Raw genomic sequence first — 6,981 nt, forward strand, 5'->3', positions numbered from 1 at the left:
CGGGCTGTACGTGTGTTGAACATGGAGGTGCCGTCCATTCGGCACTAGGATCATCGGTGATTTGGATCACGACGAGTACGACTCCATCAACCCCGTTCACTTGAACGCATCCGCTTAGCGATCTACAAGGGTATGTAGATGCACTCTCCTTCCCTCGTTCCTGTTAGAATAAATTCGAGGCACTCCGTCGATCTACCGAGGACCAAGCAATCACATGAGGCATGACACCGAGATTTGTTAACGAGGTTCACCGATATGGCTACATCCCCGGGGCATGACTACGGGCGCTCCTCCTCATGACACCGTCACAATACCGCACCCTGGCCGACCGGGCGCCATCACACGCCGCCGGCTCCCCCGCGTGCCCGTGCTATTATGTTGGCATAGGTTACATCGTGTGTCTACCCCCGCTATATATGAGAGGCCTAGGATACAAGTGTCCTACCAGGACACGACTCCGTATCCTATCTAAATACAATACAACTCAGAGTCCAACTGTAACCTAACTTGTACAATAATATTCGACACAACTCTAACAAACTCCACCTTGGCGAATATTCTCCACCACCTTGAATTCGTCCGTGCGTCGAATCTCCTTGTACATTGGATTTGAGATACGCCATGGGCACCGCTGCTACTACCAGACTCCATGTGACTCCACCTGCAACTGTAGTCCATTCCCGTCTTCCTCACAGTCAACCCTCAAGCAAAATTAAGTTCCTCATTACTCTACTTTGTGCTCCCAACTTCCAGAGAATCCGTTCAACACCATCACACACCGATCACTGTCTGCGTAAAAATGAACAACTCGCATATTGGACGCCACATATAAGAGTTACCTGAACTCAATGCCACCGCTCTTTCTTGACCGTCTATCTGAAACTTGAAGGACTTTCACCGTCGCCTTGTATCACCCTGAGTCAAATTCACAGTTGTCTCACCCTTTTCTCGGATAGTCTTTGACATGTCCCATAGCTATAGCACTCCGCCTCCTTCTGTACTTGTCATCAGCACTTTGCCGTGTGCACTGAACACCACAGAATATACGGCCATGTACTCTCTCAGCTTTTGACAATTTCAGACTCTCCGTCACTTTCTTAGATTCTCCACGGTCAACTCTTGTCCATCAACTAGCACCGATAGACCCAGTCACCAACTTGAATCTGGTACTCGTCAACACTGCTTCAGCACCCTTGCACACTTTGTCTGACCACATGTCTGACCACCAGTGCCTTGGTTTGTCGCTGTGTCCCGTGCTTACCGCACACCTCGCCGCTATAACCGCGTCGAGCCTTTACTGTCCTGGTCGAGTCTCCCGGGTAGCTAGCCCCCACTGCCTCAACCCCCACTGCAGAGAACCATCGATCATCACCGACCGATGCCGAGTATCACGTCTCCGTCAGACCACTGGTGCCCAGTCCGATCCACGTGCCTCTCGCTATCCCGCTGAAATAGGCTTCGATTCTCCGATATCTTACACCGTAGCCCCTCCATCAGCACAGAGCATAGTCATCCATCAGACTCCAGCTCCACCTTCAACATGACTCCATGTAGCTGCTTTATGCTACCCCGCGCCCTGTCGACTTCAAGCTCTCTTGTGTGCACCGTCTTGAATCAACCCTGCGTCATAGTCTGTCAAAGCCGAACAAGCCCTCAGGCCTGCACCACGTGTTTCCACGCCCGAGAAGTCGGCCACCATCAGCATCACGCTCCTATGTCGTCGTCGCCGAAATCACCGCCGTCTTCTACTTTGACCAACATCCATGTCGGTCCGTCAGACAGTCCAGTCCGACCCAGCCGAACTTATCCGACTGCAACCATGCTCCACCCTGCATCGTGTCCGCCCGCACATCTCCATGCATTGCTTGACGCCCTGTGTATGCATGATCCTGCCACGACGAACTCCAGACTCCTCCGAGCCTTATACGCACGTCGCCATCCTCGCCACATACTCTTTGAACTCTCTGAACAATCTTAACAGAAAAACTTCCATGCAACATACCTATTCCTTGCACCATAATTTTTCATATCCATTGCCCAGTACTTGTACGTGTACTCTAGCAGCAAGACAAATTGTTTCATCTCTCAACTGCCCCGGTACGCAAGCAAGTTCCGTATGCATGGGTCGACAGGCCCTAAAGCCTTTTTTTAACCAACAATTCTCTCGTCCAACAAGCACAGCACCAATCCAAGCACTCGTTCCAGTGCCTCACAGCCACAACTGCCGCTGAACCTCTCCAACACATGCAGAGCGCACGCACGCTCGTCTAGCCTGCCGGCCTGCCTAGTGCTTCACCCGGGCCTTGGGTCGCGCATCAGGCGCCGTTGCCGCTGAAGAGTCCTGCTGCTGCATGCTGCATGACGCCGCTCAACTCAAGCCGTGTTCCCTTGATCGCCACGTCTCCTGCCCACTCGCCGAGAGCCCGACAGCGATTTGATCTGGGACATCTCGATGCTTACGGCCACCTGCTGCTGTTTGCTTCTGATCTTCGTCGAGATCTCGCCTGTTTCCGATCGCTTCCAAACGATTGCCGCTGCTTCCGATCTGCCATGTCGCCACAATCCAGTCTGCTCCGAACTAAACTCAAACGGTAGCTTCCGATCACACAACAATGCACCGATCTACATCATCGACAATTCCTCTAGATCAACAAACCGCAACCTTCTCGTAACCTTGCTCATGATACCACTTGTTAGAATAAATCCGAGGCACTCCGTCGATCTACCGAGGACCAAGCAATCACATGAGGCATGACACCGAGATTTGTTAACGAGGTTCACCGATATGGCTACATCCCCGGGGCATGACTACGGGCGCTCCTCCCCATGACACCGTCACAATACCGCACCCTGGCCGCCCGGGCACCAGCACACGCCGCCGGCTCCCCCGCGTGCCCGTGCTATTATGTTGGTATAGGTTACATCGTGTGTCTACCCCCGCTATATATGAGAGGCTTAGGATACAAGTGTCCTACCAAGACACGACTCCGTATCCTATCTAAACACAATACAACTTAGAGTCCAACTGTAACCTAACTTGTACAATAATATTCGACACAACTCTAACAGTTGCTAGATTACTCCATAGATTGATCTTGGTGATGCGTAGAAAATTTTCGATTTCTGCTACGTTCCCCAACAACATCTTTCTAGTATGTCTGATCATAGGCAAAAATTTGTTGCTCGACGTCCATCCTTTCCTTGAGATACTCCATTGTGGATACGTCCTTCTCCTGCTCCTCCTCCTCTTCCACCTTAACGTCCTCATACTTGTTCTCCTCATCCTCCTCCATGACAAACTGGGCCGACGTGTTCTCGTAATTATCGGGAAATCTAGAATATTTCCTGAAAAGGCTCGGCAAGTTGATCTGCCCCGGCTCCGGCTCCTGGTTTGTGATGAATTCCTTGGAGATTTGCGTATTTAATTTGGCTGCTGTATTGCACAGCTCAGTGGCCTTGTATGAGCAGATGGGGTCAATGGATTTGTTGAGAAGATATAGCATAGAAAGCATCCGATGGCCCAGGTCCTCCATATCCTGGAGCATCAAGTTGAAGTAGTCCGCGAGTTGATGATTCTCATCGTCCTCGTCCCTAGAAGAAGTAGCAGGCTCCTTTGTGGCGATCGTCCACGTTGTTTGAGAATCGATTTCCTTCCAGAGAGAGAAGGTGGGAATAAGTGAGCCAAGCAAATCTCTGCGCTCCCTCTCCACGGAGATGATTTCATTTACCAGGGATTGGGATTGGTGCTTCTCTTTCCCCATCTTCTTCTCTTTTTCTATTTTCTCTTGTTTGATTTGATGATGATTTTTTATTTGGTGATGATTGGTGTTTCTTGGTCCGGCCGCTGCAAGGAGCTATGTACTCGTATATATAACGAGCTTGAATAATGCCTCCTTTCCTATAGAAATCCGAGGTGGTAATTAGAAATCGCACGTCCGGTTTGGTTACGTGTAGAATCAATTTGGATCAAATCAAGAGCATCTACAACCACAAGTCATAAAAGCGCGTATGCGGACAATGCCTGATCAGCACACAGAAACTCATTTCCACAATCAGATGCCCTAATCTTCAAATCATCAAATCCATACGATTACATGCAACATAGAACTACTCTAAATTTTCACCATTATTGACCGTCCTTTTGTTCCGAACGCGTCCATGTCTAGTGGCAGGTTGAGCCCCTCGAAGTGAAGGTGCAGTAGCCGGCGAGGTAGAGTAGGACATGTTAGGTGGAAGCGTTCCTACTCCCTCGTGAGGGAGCCGCGTGTATATATTGATCAAGGCAGGAAACGCTCCTGCCGTGGCTTACAAGGTTGCACTGATCTCTTGGGGATTCGGTACTTACATAGGAGATAGAAAGAGCTACGGGAGAGGAAGAGATAGAGTAAGTTTAAGATTACAACATAAATATATCTTTAAGTCTAACATCCTCCCTTAATCTCAACTATCCTATATTAAAATTTCTCTTGAATTCCTTGAAGGGCTTAACTGGCAAAGCTTTAGTCAATCCATCTGCAACTTGATCTCTGGAGGGGATAAATCGTATGTCTAACTTCTTTTCTGCAACCCTTTCTCTTAAAAAGTGAAAATCAATTTCTATGTGCTTGGTTCTGCCATGAAACACTGGATTTACAGAAAGATACGTGGCTCCTAAGTTGTCACACCACAAACATGACACACGACTCTGCTTAATTCCCAACTTATTTAGCAATGATTCAACCCAAATGATTTCAGCAGTTGCATTAGCTATTGACTTGTATTCAGCTTCAGTACTTGACCTGGATACCGTGGCTTGTTTTTTGGCACTCCAAGAGATGAGATTGGAACCAAAGAATACGACAAATCCTCCAGTTGACTTCCTGTCGTCACTGCATCCTGCCCAGTCAGCATCAGAGAAGGCACTAACAAGAGTGGAGTTAGAGCGTTTAACTTGAAGGCCTAAGCTCACAGTATATCTTATGTACCGTACAATCCTCTTAACAGTTGTCCAGTGTACAGTAGTAGGTGCATGAAGATACTGACAAACCTTGTTAATAGCAAAGGAAATATCAGGTCTTGTTAGTGTCAAGTACTGTAGGGCTCCTACTGCACTCCTGTATTTCATGATCCCTTCTTCTTTGAGTGGCTCACCTTCAAAGGCTGAAAGCTTTTCTGAAGAGGATAATGGTGTGGGTGAAGGTTTACAATCTTTCATCCCCATGCGAGCTAGAAGCTGAGTGGCATATTTTTCTTGGTTCAATGTTATGCCATCTTGAATCTTCTTCACCTCAATGCCCAAGAAGAAATGTAGATCACCAAGATCCTTCAAAGCAAACTCTGAACTTAAATCATGCAGAAGAGCATTAATGGCACTTTGTAAAGAACTTGCAACTATGATATCATCAACATATACTAACACAAATATAGTTATGTTTGCCTTATTGTAGATGAACAGTGAAGTGTCAGCCTTAGATGCAACAAAACCAAGACGCCTTAACTGAGAGCTTAGCCTTCAGTACCATGCCCTTGGTGCTTGCTTCAAACTATAAAGCGCCTTATCAAGCTTGCACACATAATGAGGTACCTTCTTGTTTTCATACCCAGGTGGTTGCCTTATGTAAACCTCCTCTTCCAGAACACCATGCAAGAAAGCGTTCTTAACATCTAGCTGTCTCAAGCTCCATCCCCTGGAAACTGAAACAGCTAACACAAGTCTAATAGTTGCAGCCTTAACAACGGGACTGAAAGTATCTTCATAATCTAGACCATAATGTTGTTTAAAGCCTTTTGCAACTAGACGTGCTTTATATCTTCTTGATTCTGTAAACCCATTTACAATCAATGACATTTTTACCACTTTGCTCAGGCACAAGATGCCAAGTTTTATTCCTCATGAGTGCTGAATACTCTTCATCCATTGCATTTTTCCACTTTGGATCTCCAAGTGCATCCTCTAGTCCTGTCGGTTCCCCTGTAACACACAACATGCCATATCGTATAGTGCCATCAGTTCCGATTTTCGGATTGCTTATACCTTTTTGTAGTCGAGTTGTGACACGTGGAGCAGGTTGTGGCTGAACTATGTGACATGTAGGCTTCTGCACAGGAGATGGTGTAGACGAATCTGTTGTAGAAGATCCTGATGGTATCCTGGAACTACTTTGCACAGCAAATTCTGGATCAGACCCTATGGCATGCTGTGTGGCTGAAGACGTGACTGCCCCCGACTTGGCTGCCACAGAAGATCCCGCGCCGATCTGTGGATGCATGCGGGGCGGAGATCCTGAGCCGGGCGACGCGGTTTCTGCCGTTGTCGCTTTCGCTGGCCCGCCCGTGGGGCGCGAGGCGGACCCGGCAGGTGACGACGTGGCGACACCTGACTGGCGCGGGTGGATCTTGTCCAGCGCGCGATCCAGGGCTGATCCACGCGCCCGATCTGAGGAATCCTAACGCACAAGAGTTCCAGGTGACACCGGATCGCCCTCGTGTTCAGCGCCAGCTTCGTCTTCTTCTAACCCATGAAATTGTTGGGGAACGTTGCAGAAAACAAAAAATTTCCTACAGTTTCACCAAGATCCATCTAGGAGTTCATCTATCAACGAGTGATTAGATGCATCTACGTACCTTGTAGATTGCGAGCAGAAGCGTTCAAAGAACGGGGATGATGTAGTCGAACACGACGTGATTCAAATCACCGATGATCAAGCACCGAACGGACGGTGCCTCCGCGTTCAACACACGTACGGGACGGGAGACGTCTCCTCCTTTCTTGATCCAGCAAGGGGGGAAGAGAGGTTGATGAAGATCCAGCAGCACGACGGCGTGGTGGTGGATGCAGGGCGTCACAGTAGCAGGGCTTCGCCTATACTACGAGAGAGAGACGTAACGGGGAGAGAGGAAGCACCAAAGGCTGAGGTCTGAAATCCCTCCTCTCCTCAACTATATATAGGAGGGCCAAGGGGGGGTGGTGCGCATCCTAGGAGATCCAATCTCCTAGGTGCG

At 48.6% G+C, this 6,981-nt stretch overlaps 1 pseudogene; it reads right to left on the bottom strand.

Moving 5' to 3' along the window:
* LOC119358506 overlaps window positions 1-6,981 on the bottom strand; it is a 37,103-nt pseudogene that overhangs the window by 20,381 nt on the left and 9,741 nt on the right.

Source organism: Triticum dicoccoides, chromosome 2A (assembly GCF_002162155.2).
Source record: "Triticum dicoccoides isolate Atlit2015 ecotype Zavitan chromosome 2A, WEW_v2.0, whole genome shotgun sequence".
In the NCBI taxonomy this organism is placed as follows: Eukaryota; Viridiplantae; Streptophyta; class Magnoliopsida; order Poales; family Poaceae; genus Triticum; species Triticum dicoccoides.